This window comes from Tympanuchus pallidicinctus, unplaced genomic scaffold, assembly GCF_026119805.1.
Source record: "Tympanuchus pallidicinctus isolate F22 unplaced genomic scaffold, pur_lepc_1.0 scaffold2, whole genome shotgun sequence".
Classification (NCBI taxonomy): Eukaryota; Metazoa; Chordata; class Aves; order Galliformes; family Phasianidae; genus Tympanuchus; species Tympanuchus pallidicinctus.
The window spans coordinates 20,793,772-20,808,342 of NW_026294721.1; the positions used below are offsets into that span (position 1 = coordinate 20,793,772).

Sequence of the window (14,571 nt, forward strand, 5' to 3'; positions counted from 1 at the left end):
GCACTGGAACAGGCTGACCAGAGAAGTTTGTGGATGCCTCATGCCCAGAGCTGTTCAAGGTTGGATGGAGCCCTGGGCAGCCTGATCCAGTGGGTAGGAACCTTGCCCATGGCAGGGGGTTTGGAACTAGATGATCTTTAGGATCCCTTCCAACAGGAGACATTCTGTGATTTTATGAGGCTGGATTCCCAGGTTTGTGGCCACTCAGTCAAGGATCTACCACACAGTCACTCCATGGGGCTGCTCAATGGCCCAGAACCCCAGAGCAGGGTAAAACCTGAAGCTCTGCATGCACAGCACATCTGCAAGGGCATTCTCAGGATCATCCAGATGCGTGGAGCTCTGTGCTAACTGCCCTGTTAACAAGTGCTTGCTTTTGGCTGCTTCGCCTTTGGCAGACAAACACTTGCCTTTTCTTACAGAGCCTGTGCCTGGTGCCATTATTTGAAAGGTTGTGCTTGTTTACACTAGTCCATCAATAATTAGACGAGGAGACCATGTAATGCGAATTCTATGCTATGTGTTACGCCATTTTACAGATGGTTGTGTGACTTTATAATTTTTAAGGGAAAAATGCAGCAAGTTACATATAAATGAGGCCTGGCTTAGCGCTACAGCATCCACAGAGGACAGAGGAGCGGCAAGTAACCCAGGCAGCCCTCCTCTTGGCTGTGAAGGAATCAGCCAGGGCAGCGTGACAGGTGCAGTGGTGAGGCGGCAGTGATGTTCCGCTGTTTCAGTGTTTCATTAGCACAGCCCAGGTGTGGCCCATCCCGAGTGCTCAGCACAGCACACAGGCACTTCCCCTGGCCCCTGCGCCCAGCCTTCCCCTCCCGAGGCCCCAGGGCTGGCTCCCTGCCCTGTGCTGGTGCCGCCTGGTAGCCCCAGGCCAGCACAAGCCCTGCTGGGGAATTCAGTAAGAAGCATGAGCGTTGGAAGATCCAAGAAAGACAGGGAAACATCTAGGAAAGTAAAGCTCACTTAACCTATGGCCAAACTCCTGGAATGATTTCCTAAGGGGCCCATATAACACCACAACATCAGTTCCTATACACATACATGAACAGACAGTGGTACTGATTTACCTGCTACAGTGCAACTTGTGATGAAGTGCAACAGCTTGGCAGGATTTTTAGGACTTGAACCTGCCTTGAACAATGAGGGATCCACAATTAAGATTACATTATGGTTTTTCATAAGAGAGTGGAAGGCTATGTGCTCACCTCACACACAAGACAAACCATCACTGATGGAGACGGAGAAGGACTTTTTCCAAGAGCAGCATCAGATGGAAAATTCACATTCACTGTGTGCTATCCTTGCAGGCAGGAATGGGACAGGAGGTATTTCAAAACCAGACGTGGCTACTGAAAGGCCACACCACTCAATGCTATCTTCAGCTGCTTCAGCGGACGAGCAGGTACCAAGCTAAGCTCACCCGCTGGAGAAACCTCCCTGCCCTCCATTCTTCCTTCCAGACTAGAGATACCTCCCAGGATTAGGTCACCCCTCTGCTTTGGCTGCAGAGCTGGATTGCCAGCCATGGGTGGATGTGCAATTTGTCACATTTAAATGTCTAAGACATTAGCTCTACAAACACCCCAGGGCATGGCTACAAATGCACAGAGTGTAAATGTGAAAAAAGAAGTTCAATAAGTAGAATAACAGCATCTCAGGTGAAGCACTCCTAAAAGTAGGTCATAACTACTCCCTGAAAGTGGGCTAATATGGCTTCTCATTCTTTTTACTTTATAATGTCTTTTGTTATTTAATGTTTGTTTCAATGTTATTCACGTTGGTTGCTGGTACGCTATCTGCTGAAGATATATCTGTAAAGAGTAAAAATTCAAGTCAAAAAATCCAAGAAAAAGGGCAGGTGTGATTGCATGTCTCCAGAAGATCTACTTCAACTACACAAGCAGTTAAAGCAAAGGGACTTAATGTACTGTGACCATAGAGAAAACTTGTTCCACCACCCACCTTGGGGTATACTGGCTGTCATTCTGATTTTTTACAAATTTCTTCTCTCTTTGGTGATAAAATGCTGCTGTCACCAGAATGTAGTAACATGGACCTCCAGATACAGAGAGTTAAATTCGAAGCCAGTCTCAGAGAAACATAATAGAGTACCAGCAGCTGATGATGACTGAAAACATACTATAAACCTGTTTTAAACTTTTTCAAAGGAACAACAAGCAAAAAAAACCAAAAAAGGATCTATTTTAAAGGTTCGTGTTCATGCTTTCCCTTACTTAGATAATATGAATGGCCAAAGAGCTAATTTTGCTGGGTAAACTGTGTATGCAACATGAGGCTCTTGTCCAGCTGGCTGTTAACCAGCTTTCAAGGGAGGAATTGTGGCCCTTCTTCCTCTTGCAGAACTGGGAACTAATATGGTGCCGTGGCTGTAGCTCTTCAAAGAAAAATCTTAGGGAATCCAGAAAAAGTCCAGAATAAAGAAGCCTTCAGGTTCTTTTTGGGCACAGGGCTGAGAAATTCAGTTCAGTTGTCTGGTCTTTTTGCTGTACGCCTATCTGTACCCATCTGCTCCTCCTCACCCTGAGCACAGCCCTGACAGCTTCTCCCCCGCACAGCCACCAGTAGATGCCCTGCACCCACCCCCAGACTCTGGCCCTCTGGAAACAGGAGTGATGGAGCTGGCCACATGTGCACACTGCCACGTAACCATGCAATCACTTTTTTTTTTTAATCTCAGACCTGGTGCAATCCAATTTACCCTATTACATCACTTCTGTTCACATTCAATGTTCATTGTGAAACCATCTCAAGACAGGAAAAACGAGATAACTAGGGAAGAGCTGTTCTCCAGAGATTGCCACAAGTGACACCTGTGAGACATCAGTGATGTATGCTTTATTTGAGTTACAGTCAAGAAATTAGCACAACATCCAAAACATCCCAAAATTTCCTAAGCATACCATCATTTTTTACAGCTATGCAGTCCAAAGCATAAAAATATACTTCTCATTAGTTTGAATTCATACAATGCACACTGAGAATGCAAAGCAAGACACATGACACACACATCCACCACCCTTGGGGAAATCACAAATAACAAGATTTTTAAAAAAAACCACCCTCAACACTACGTTTTGGAAGAAATTGACTGTACAACATAGGAAGGCTTAAACAATGCACAGAAGTGATGGGCTCACCTGCTGAGTTATATAGATATAGTCAAAATCAGTAGTCTCAAAGATAAAGAAAGATGATACTAAAACTCCTCCAGCTGTTACTGGAAAAGAAAAAGAAATTAAGCAAGTTTCTTTTCAACAACTCTGACCCTAACCTTGGGCCATCCCTTCAATCATGTCTGTCCTCAAACCATTATCTCCCCACAGCAACAGTGGCCCTGATATCTCTTCTTTGCTTCACTCATCCAGATACACTCCCTCCTTTCCTTTCTTCCTGGGTTGCATTGGCAGGTGTAATGGGGAGGGTGGTAAACTGAATTCCTGCCTGCAGGGATAAATTATTAATGCCTTCCTGCTCGGTGGAACTGTGGGATTCGCCTGTTGTTCCACAAAACCATTTCTGAGTTTATGTTCAAGTAGTTCCGTCTTGATTTTTGGTATTCCAAATATAGGATAGGCTCTATCTTATCTTGCTGTTTTCCTCAATGATCTCAAATTATGAAGCTGTGATCCAGAAAATCCATAGTGGTTGTTATCACTTCATAGAATAGCATGTGCTGAAACATTCCCAGACATGCATCCAAAATGCACTTCTCTGAGATTAATCAATTAATTCATTAGACCAAATGGAAATTTCTAGCAGAAAATATTTGTTATTAATTGAAAAAAATAAATCGCAGAAAATATAATTACATTGCATTCTTCACATTTTGCTAATCTTTTAAATGTCTACATGCACTATTAAATACAAAATCATTTGCCTAAAATCTTTTCTATAAAATATTCACTTGTTGGTTTCCAAAAAGGAAATAATTAATTCCTAAAAGTCCTCCCTAGGGCTTATTGCCTGGGCCATGTAATATTAGCTTCTCCTCTGTTTGAGTAGTATAGAAGTTCTAGATTTACATAGCTACATTAATTAGAACATAACATTTAGGATTGTCCACAAGCGATTTGCAATTCCTAATTGCAAACAGCCTCACTAGTTCAATGGAATAATTTGCACGTGCAGGCAGGCTGAGGCTTGCAGGCTTGCACCTAGTAGATGATGGACATTTTAAAGATCGCTAAGAATTGACAGCAGTATGTATGGAGTGTTTTCATATAGCTTTTATTAAACGAGTTTTCTGATAGAAGACAGTATTCTTACATAAGGAGGGTACTTGCTTTGTCTCTATGTACAACACTAACAAAAAAACAAAACAAACCATCAAGGCAATGCCAGCAGGAAGGTCATTGTTGAAACACATTTCTAATTCCTTGAAGAGTCATGTTTTGATGTTATTTAAGAAGATATATTAGTAGAATTACAACTGTTTTGAAGGCACACCTAGCAACAGTTGAAGAATTAATATGTTGAGCAAAAACTTCACCTACTCTAACAGCAGAGTTTCTCTAAATTTTCAGTAAGAAAATGTTTTGAAGTAAAATGGAGCTGTTTGTTACGCACACAGATGAAGTTTGCTACTCTTTCTCTTTAGCCACTGCACTGACCTCAGGCGACCCAGAAAATGTCAAGTGAGAACTGCAGCCAGCAAACCACTCAAGCTCTGTCCTATCCAATGGCAGTCCCATTAATTCCTGTGGTGCAGGCCCTATCTGAAAAGCTTTGCTGAAAGTAGTCATGTGCAGTATCACCCTAGGATTCCTCTTTAAATATCGTAAACAATTCCCAGTGCCACCAACAGGACAGACCAGCCTAGGATTTGCCCCACTTTTCTTTTTCTTCAATTTCTTCAGTGACCACGGGAAGCTTTTGCACTGCTTCCTGTGCTTTTCAGGCAGAAAGTTTAGTCCATATATAATATCTTATTTTGCGATCATAATGCTTCAAAAATGTTAAGCTACCTCACAGCCCAGCCTATTCAAAGACCTGCCATCAACTTCAATAGGAAGCACACTGAGACTTTACTAGCGCAATGCAGATGATTTTTGGTACCTTTCCAGTAAAAGACACAGCTCTTTTGGCATATATTGAATATTATTGTCCTTACTCTGTGTGGAGAAGCAAATGGGTCTGTTGCAGGGAGGCTTCTGATGATTTACAATCCAAACAGACCACAGAAACCTCATTCTCTTAACAAGGACTAAGCCATGTCTTGGATTTGTTTTCTACTCCTAATGACAAGTCTCACATGAAGTTCATCATTTTCCAACAATATAACTCGGGCCTGCAATCCCATGGAGATCTGAAAGGGTTCAAAAGAGGTCATGTAACATTACAGAAAAGAAAGTCAGATGAGCTCTCCCAGGCAAAGAGTGGTGTTTACAGGCCACAGTATTTGCATTAGCCGAGGAGCTGTGATCTTCCTCTCACTGTTTTTAATTGGCTGGCATTAGTTAGGTCCCTTCAGCACATGGGCATGACTGTTTATACTTGCAAGCAGTAATTACCAGCATTTCTCATTGCCCCATCCTAAAGGGACTGATCTGCTGTTAATTCAGGAGGCTGTAGAGAAGATAATTCAGAGGAGGCTGCATTTTCAGAAACCTTTTATGTCTCAGTAGGGAGTAGATGGCAAATGCTTTCCCCATTGTTGAAGAGGCAAATAAAACATGGGCTCAAAATTATGAAACAAAGGTAGAAAGGGCTGGCATTCAGCTGGCCGCCACGCTCACAGACGTCCCATTTTTAGGAGACAAGTTCACTGTATGAGCTAGGAAGGTAGGTAATCTAATAATTACGGAGCTAGTGAAAAGGGAGACTCAAAGAACACCCATCAAAATCAAGATGAAGACAAAGGACACCAAAAGAAGAAAAATTTAATGCCTTATCAGCAGTATCAAGAGGGGGATGATAGATGAGAGAGACTAGATTTACATAGCTATGAGCAACATGACACTGTTACAGAGCCCAGCATGATGAGGATGTTGAAGTGAGTCTTGGGTCTGCATAGCCACAGGGAGCAGAGCAGATGGTGTTGCATGTCACATAAGATCCATCACTACTTTGTGTGGCCCAGAAATCACTCACAGCTCAAGTTTGGCACAGCCACGTTCATAATGTTTGTGTGTTCAACCCAGCCACCACAGATGCCTGCAACAAAGACACTCTCTGTGCAGATCTAATAAAGCTGCACCCCCTACAATTCATCTTTGAGTTGTTCTTGGTAAAGAAAATTATCTTGAAAGCTTATTAATTCACTTTGTCACATATGAAATTCAAAATGAGTGAGCAGGTGGTCTGTTCTGAAGACTATAAAATCAAGTCCATCAGGTAGGTGACCAGATCCATAACCAGCAATTTGTCATGCCAGAGCAGAAGACTGCATCTCACAGAAACTTCAATCTGAGTGGAACATGTTGGATGTCTTCTGTCGGCACTAAAAAATGCACAAGTACATGTAACCATTTCCTAATAGAAAATGGAATGCATTCAAAATAAGGCACAACTCTACGTGAACTTAAATGAAGAGAGTTTGTTAATAGAACTATATTTTTGGCACACTGGATTGTATGCTACACATTTCACTTCCAGACAATGAAGTTCAATTCCTTAGTATATTGAGCTGATGATTTTAAAGGACAAATGTTACAAAAAAGTTTATAAGCTATCTGAAATAACATACAAATAAGTATTAAAACAAAAATATATGAATGTTAACTGTGAATTCTTGAAAAACCACAGTAGATATTTATGAGTCACTGCCCCAAAATGCCAAGGGCAACCATTCCTTCTCCTGGGAGTGTGCAGGCAGATATTAAACAAACTGTTCTGAAGGAAAGAGCAGGATGAGAATAGTTGTTACCAACCAGAAAATACAGACTGATAGAGAAATGAAAGCACACACACAAAAAAATAACAAACCACACAACAACCCAGTAAGTTTTTAAAACATGTTGTGAAGAAGAAAATTCTTCTTAATGAACAGATTCTACAATTCCTCTATGACATATAATGAAAATGATAGATGTATCAGTAATGATTTGCAAAAGGCAAAAGTGTTAACTATGCCTTTCTATGCTGTACTGGGAACCATACCAATTGGTATATAGTTATATAAGGTGGCGATGAAAGGTGAAGCCTTGAAGCTCTCTCAGTGCTACTGTTTGGCAGAACAACAGAATCCAAGCGCCAAACTTTTATTTGTATCTCAAAATCTCATGGATTAATTCAAAGATTCAAAGATTACGAATCTGTTGTGATCATCTAACCTGCCCACCTATATAGCACAGGCCATCAGACTTGTGTGAACCTCTTCTCTGAACTACAGAAAGTCTACTAGGAAAACACCAGCATGAAACTGTGTGCTTCCTCCTTGTCCAAGCTTGTTTTGATTCAGCTTCTGGCCATTGGATCCTGCTATCATTCAGCAACACTGAAGAATTCATTACAGGAGAATATTCTCAATAGCAATGTTCTCAGAAAAGAGGCAAGTCCCTCTTTTACATTGTCCCCAGTAAAGTATGAACATTATGAAGATTATTCTGCCATTCTTCAGGACTTCTTTTGCACCCTTGCTAATGTGATCACATTCTTGTCCTGTGAATACTCAGTCTGGACACTGAATGATGGCAATTACTAAGCCAGTGCTAACCACAGCAGTGTCTGAGTGAGAAAAGTAAACACAGGCACAAGTGTGGGCACACATTTGCTCATGCTACATAATGGTTAGTTTCAGAGTGCATTTGGGGGAGGCTATACCTGAGCATGGTTTGAGTCATAGCATGGGACAAGATAGCTTAAACAAGCAGTATGGGTGGGGCTATTATGTTTGAGGGAGTCTGGGTGTATGGAAGCAAGCTGTTCTATCTCATCTCCCCTCAGAGGTAGAAAATTGACCACATTTCGATTTAGCAAAGACATAGCCTCTGCAAGGTTTTCTAACCAATTTCCCCATATTTTTAACTTTAGAGGCCAGAGGAGTTTATTTTTCAGGGACCTGCACTACAAATTCATGCTGAGACAGTTATTCATCCTGCTTACCGTGTTCCTCCAAGCATCACTCTTCCCCAGCACAAATTCATTTACTCCATCTGTATGACCTAAGATTTTTGTTTTCACTCCAATGGCTTTTTATTAGATTGTGTTAAAACAATCCAAGGTCACTTGAATTATAATTGCAATATTCCTCCTTTGGCACTCGTTAGTTTCTTCAGCATCAACATCCTCTGCAAACTCCACTTTCTCCAGGATATCTGAAAGAAGAACTGAAAAAAAAAAAATTCTCAAAGAACTTTTAACAAAATAAGTCTTTTTAAGGAAGAGGAACTTTCACGCTAAAGAAGAGATTGCACAGTCTCCCCCTGAGACATCCCAAACTCAGCCAGACAACACCTAAGCAACTTGATCTGCCTTTGAAGTTGCCACAGCTTTGAGCAATGGGCTGGATTATATGACCTGCAGAGGTGCCTTCCAACAGAATGATTCCATGATGATTCTCCATTTGTACTCCAGGACCTGCCAGAAGGCCAGCTTTCAATCAGTGCAACACGTGCCATGTTAGTTTTATACTGTTTGGCTTTCTTTAATTGCAGTCTCCTGATTTCAGGACAAATGCTTTATGTCATTTTCATCATCTTTATTTAACTAACTTACCATCGTATAAAAAAAGGTGGCAAGTTTTACAGTCTAGATTTCACATACAGTAATGTTGACTGGTATTAATTATATGTTTCTCCTTTAATTTTCCTTTAAGCCTGTGCCGCATCAGCTGTTCACTCCCCTGCCAGGATTCATAATAGGCATGACAGTATCTACCTTAAATTATCCTCGATTCCCAGCTCTTCCACTGGGTTTCAGGAGTTACTGAACATCAGCAGAAGCGGCTCGTGCACTCTCCAGGTGACTCCGCTAAAACACTGGGATGCAAGTACCTGGATAGCCTGATTTTAACATTTAACTTCTCCGTAAGTTTCTAAAGGAAAGAAGCTCGTTGCAGTGACAGGTATGCCGCTCTTTTCACTTCTTTCCAAACCAACCATTCACTGACCTGCACTATCCGCCCTGTGCCGTTGGCAGCTTTCAGGCCACAGCCCGCGGGCACGGGTGCCGAGCAGCAGCCCATCCTCCTGCCTGCACTGCGGGCGGTGGAGCCCTCGAAACGCGGCCTAGATGCCGCCCGCCGCTGCCACCGCGGGCCAGGCCGGGCGGGGCTCGTTGGCTCGGGCTGCGGGTCCCACCCCGCCGCGCCGCGGCTGCCCTCGCCCTTCCCAGCCTCCTGCTCGGGAGCAGCCGCCCTGTCCCAGCCCTCCCCCGGGGCTCGCTGGCCTTGCTCCTCCCCGTCTCTGCCACCGCGTCCCCAGGACTGCGGCAGCCCAGCCTTTGTCCCCGTTCGGCCCGGGCTCCTCTGCGTGGGCAACAAAGGCGTTTCAGCTTCCTCTGCTGCAGAGCTCCATAAGGGAACGCTGGCGCGACAGGGATGCTTCTTGCTTTTCGTACACCTGAAAGATCATTTTGATTGTATGCAATTCGGAACAGCGTCAGAAAGTTCCATTTATAGCCTAAATCCTGTTTTTGCTGGAGAATCCAATAGCAAAAAATACCAGGAGATTCCCACTTTTTTGCCTTCCTGCTCTCCTTTTGAGGCAGCAAGACGCTACATTTTTCACCATACGCTTAAATACAATTTATATTTGTCAGTACCTGTGGCACACCCACTTACATCATCTGCCAGAGAAGACGATGGACGAACATTCCCAAAATATCACAAACTGACAAACTGAATACTGCAGCTGAGAAAGTACAAATGATAGTTCTGCATTTAGCATGGCAGTAAAGAGAAGATAAAACCTTTTCGCCTTTTTTTTTTCTTCCCAAAATGATGGTTACTTGCTTTTGAAAGAAAGTTTAATAGCCAGCATGACATTTTGGTGACTGACCTTAAAAATGGCATTCATTGTTCCTGTTCCAGACTTGTGAGAAAACTTGTAACTGTGTCAGAACTAGTTGTAAAATCTGCCTTAATTTCTCACCCTGTCAGTCTCATGGGCTTTCCCGTGGCACACTGTGATCTGCCTTCTGATCTCCAGCCAGTCCGTGCGTTTTGAATTCCAAATATCACCCACAGAAAAATAAAGGGATGTTTCACATCAGCAGGCATCAGCATCTACCATCTGTTGCTTCCTGAGAAAGAAAATCTACCCGAACCAATCATTCTATCCTAATTTTAGTCAGCCTTTAGAGTACAAAGCCATCCAAAACACTGCTGTTAGATTTTCCTGGACTGGCGGAGTTCATGACTGATGGATAAGGAGGAAGCCATAGCCAATGTTCTTTCTTCCCTGCTCTATAAACCACCAAAGTTTTGGTGCTTTTAATAGTAAGTTGCTTTTGTCCAAGATGTCTTTCCCAAACAGTATTTAAAATGCATGATGAATACGAGGAAGATGAGCAGCATTAGCAGCCCCTGCAGCTATGGCTTACTTAATAAATCATTGCTTTTGGCACTGGGATGCTAATCCTCCCCTCGCTGTGAGAGAGACCCCAGCCCTAAATGCCTTATCTCCCATCTCACTGGGTTTCTCTGCCATGGTAGATATCTTGGGGCTGTAATGTAGCCCTTCCTTTGCAAAGGAGTGTCTTCAGGAAATGCTGAAGTTTCCTGAAAAATTCCATCCTTATGATATTGTGTGAAGCAACATTTGCAGTCCAACAGTATGCCTGCTTTTGTAGAATGTGGAATGAACAAAAGATTACAGGACGAGCTTGGTAATCAGGCAACCTCCAGTATGTAAGTGGCCACCTATATTTATTATCCACTGTCCTGTCCTGCGAGAACTTCAACGTATTCCAGAAGAGTCCATCAGGCCCTGCTGACATCTGGTTATGTTGGTATCACCATAAATGTGGAACAAAAAGAAAGACACAGTAGGTTTATAAAGACAAAATGAAGCAGAGTTACAATCCAGACATACAGATTTGTATATTTTGCCCCCCCCCTAAATAAAAGAAATTGCTTTGAAACATGGGTACAAAGAAGAAGGACACAAGCTAGGACACAGTGCCAGGAGAGGAATGAGTACACAGCCAGGCTTCTCCTAAGGTTGGCTTCTGAAGAAGAGCTGATGCCTGAGTCCAGATTGCAGGTATTTCCTTCCTCTAATCATAAGCAAGCCAATCCAGGTCAACAGGAAAAGGAGGAGGAGGATGTGGCAGCAGAGATGCCACCCAGGGGCAAGGGAACTCATCTGGGAGATAGAAGATTCAGATTTGGATGCTGCTGTCTCTTCTGCCTGGTACAGAACAGGGAATTAAACACAGAGTTTGAGTCTCCCAAACAAGTGCTCTGAATGCAAGCCATCTGGGGTTCCTCAGTATCAGCTGTAGTAGTTTGTCCATGATTTTTAAATACTTGATAGTTTGGAGAGGAATATCATGCTTTCATGCCCTGGTGTTGGAGCAGTGAGCTGGCACGAATGTTCCAGTCCTCATCCAGTAAACAGTGAAGTACCTTTATAAACAGAAACAGCAGAGACCCACTACAGAATATATTCTAGTTTGTTGAGCTCGGCACTTTTTGCAGGCTTTAGACACAGCAAAAAAGAAGGATCAGGACCTGAATTTCTAATGTCTCCATGCAATAATCACCAGGTTTCGGGCACATAGAAGCAAGGACACTTGTTTCTCATGCTTCAAGACAGGTGCAGTGCAGAAAGTCTGCTCTAAGAGACTGCACATTTCAGATGAGGTGGAGAAATCTGGAGCTGTGAATGCCCACATGAAGTGGGGGTCAGCAGCTCAGAAGCGTTAGCAGGGGAGAGAAGACTGTGCACGCCCACTGCAAAATGCAGGTATCTTATGGCCATGTCTTTTGTCATCAACACCGAGGACATCAGCTGCCTCCCAGGCGAAGCAGACCGTGAGCTGGTGGTTCTGGTGATCTCATTAATATGCAAATATCAGGCTAGCCTTAACTTTAATCTAGCCCCTCAATCTCCAGTCTGCACCTACACTGTGACACAGCAGCATCACACAGATGAGGCTCTGGGCAGACTCACCTCTCATCCCCTTTGTTCACTTGCAGAAGCATCTTCAGTGCTGGATGAAGGGCAAGTCAGCTGCTATTTAGGGTGGTGAACTCCACATGCACCCCACACATTATGGTGTATTCAAGGGCATGCTTATTTATGTGTTGAGCAAATAGGTCCTGTGATTCTGTGAAGCTTCCTTCTGGCCCATTTGCCCTTACAGTCATTTCCTATGGCCTCCATAATCACCACTGCAATCACCAAAGACAGAGGTACTTCAGAAGAAGTAGAAAAGCTAATCTGACAAAGAGAAAGTAGAAAGATAGAAGCTTTTTCCTAGAAATACTCCCGAGGCACACAGGATAGAGTATAGGAAGGAAGAAAAATGAGCGATAACATCACTGCCAAATCCCAGCAGACCAGCATCATGAGTCAGGCCTCAAAGGATCATAAGATTTCAAAGCAGAATGACATTTTTGTTCTTTCTAGTCACCATCTGATTTTTGAATCCCTAGAGCTCATATGCAAACATTTCCTTTCATAGAAAAAGAAAGATTGGGTTTTGCCATAATCATTTGTCTTCAGAATATGCAGTAGCAACAAATGCTCTAAAGAGAGCCAAGCTCCAAATGAAACCACCAGAGCTGACAAGACTATTAGACAGAGGACAGGAGAGAAAGAAAATTGGGAGAAACAATGAGCAGAGAGTTGGATATGTCAAAGAAAAAGGCTATGCACACCTATTTAGGCCTTTCCTCAAGGCAGGAAGAGAGAAGAATGTGGGACATAAATAAGGGAAGATGATGTAGTCAAATCTCTAGGGAGAAAATGCAATTCTCTTCAGCTTGCCTTTCACCCCACAGAGACTGCAGCAAATGTTGAATTTTGATAAACAACTTTAATGTTGAATTTTTGCTGAGAAAGTTAAAACTCAGATGTATAGTTTGGATAATCAGTGGCATGGCTAATTGGTGACTTCTACAATCTGTCCTACTCTGAAACATAAGATGTTTCATTTTTGTTTAGATTGCAAGTCTGAATGGAATACCAAAATAAACATCTGAATGTTTGCAAACACTGTGTTAATTTGTATCAGTCAGGGTTCTATTAAGAGAATAAATGTACTTATAAGAGAAAATGTTTTTATTCTCTTAATAAATGTGTATATTATCTTTGTAGAGAATAATATGAGTGCACTGAGGTTTTTCAAGCTTATTAACACCTGATGCACACAGATGAGGATGCCATAGGAAAATGTAAAAGGTCATTCACTGTGTCTTCCCTGAAATACCTATTTTGCCCACATTGTTTCTCTGCCCCTGTATGTCAAAGCTCTCTGCTCTTGTCTGGAAGAAGGTCCTGTGGCTGAGGTACATAGCTGAGAATTTTTATGAATGTGGGCAATCAGAATGGAGTTGATGGCTTACAGGAAGAGGGTTTTGTGTCCATGTTTGCAGTGTTGCTAGTAGGCGAGTTTAATATCAGTGTTAAATACATTCAGGTAATGAATCACATGACGGTAAATCAACGTCTGAGCGTACTGTGAGCAGTCTTTTTTTTGAACTCTTTCTTCTTTGACGTGGAGCCTTTGTTCCCATTATAAAACTTTGTATTTCTCAATGGCTTGCTTTATCAATTTGTCAATCAAGCTTCACAGCAATACAAAAACATGCAGATTTTAATTCAGTTTCAAAATTTGTGATGCTAAAACAGTAGATCTTTAATAATTAATTACATTCAAGTCTCTTCATTTCAGCTAAGATTATATATTCATATATATGTATATTCAGAACCAAACTTTTCTTTTTGTATGGTATCCAAAACAAACATACTACTAGAGTACCAAGGAAACATAAAAATCTCAGTTGTATCTATAGGTAGAATCTTTAGGGATTCCTAAATTAGAGGAGTGTGCATGGGAATGTTTTGATTCCTTTAAACATATAAAAAAACCCTGGCCTCTCTGAGAGCTCTTTAGCATGTAAATGGAGGTGCCTGCCTGGGAACCTGTGAAGAGACGGAGAGCCCATGGTGCCAGTGATCCCCTAACCTCCCTGACATCAGGGATCTCTACCATCCTCACACTCACATTACCTATGAGCATCTCCCTTGGCTCTGCTCAGCTTGGGGCAAAGCAGAGATCACACCCACAGAGGAACACATGGCTGATAACAACAGCCTCTCGTCCCAACCATCCTCCAATGTATCTAGTACCTCTTTTCCTCATACACAGTGGTTTTTCCCATGAGTGACTTAAGCATCTGAAATTGCTACAGGTTTGGAGAGCATATTTCTTGCAGTATCCTCAACTGAAGGACAGCCTCTGCTTGTAGGTGACGTGCTGACAGTGCCATCAGGCAGACTAGCAAAGCAAATGTCCAGAAGCTCTTCTGTATCCCAGCTCAAGTTCACTTTCCAACACTGATGTTTCTGCCTTTGAGAAGATTTTCAGCAGCAGGGAACCTCTCTGGTTTGCATCTGCCTCAGCTCATTCCCAGCTAGGGCC

General features: G+C 42.5%; 1 long non-coding RNA gene across 1 annotated transcript; it reads right to left on the minus strand.

Annotated features, from left to right (window-relative positions):
* Positions 1-2,911: 2,911 nt before the first annotated feature.
* Positions 2,912-9,074, minus strand: LOC128079934 (uncharacterized). Its single transcript, XR_008206384.1, has 3 exons — positions 8,857-9,074; positions 8,083-8,306; positions 2,912-6,478 (listed from the first exon to the last, which is right to left on the minus strand). It is a non-coding gene; the product is annotated as an uncharacterized LOC128079934 (long non-coding RNA).
* Between the last annotated feature and the right edge of the window lie 5,497 nt (positions 9,075-14,571).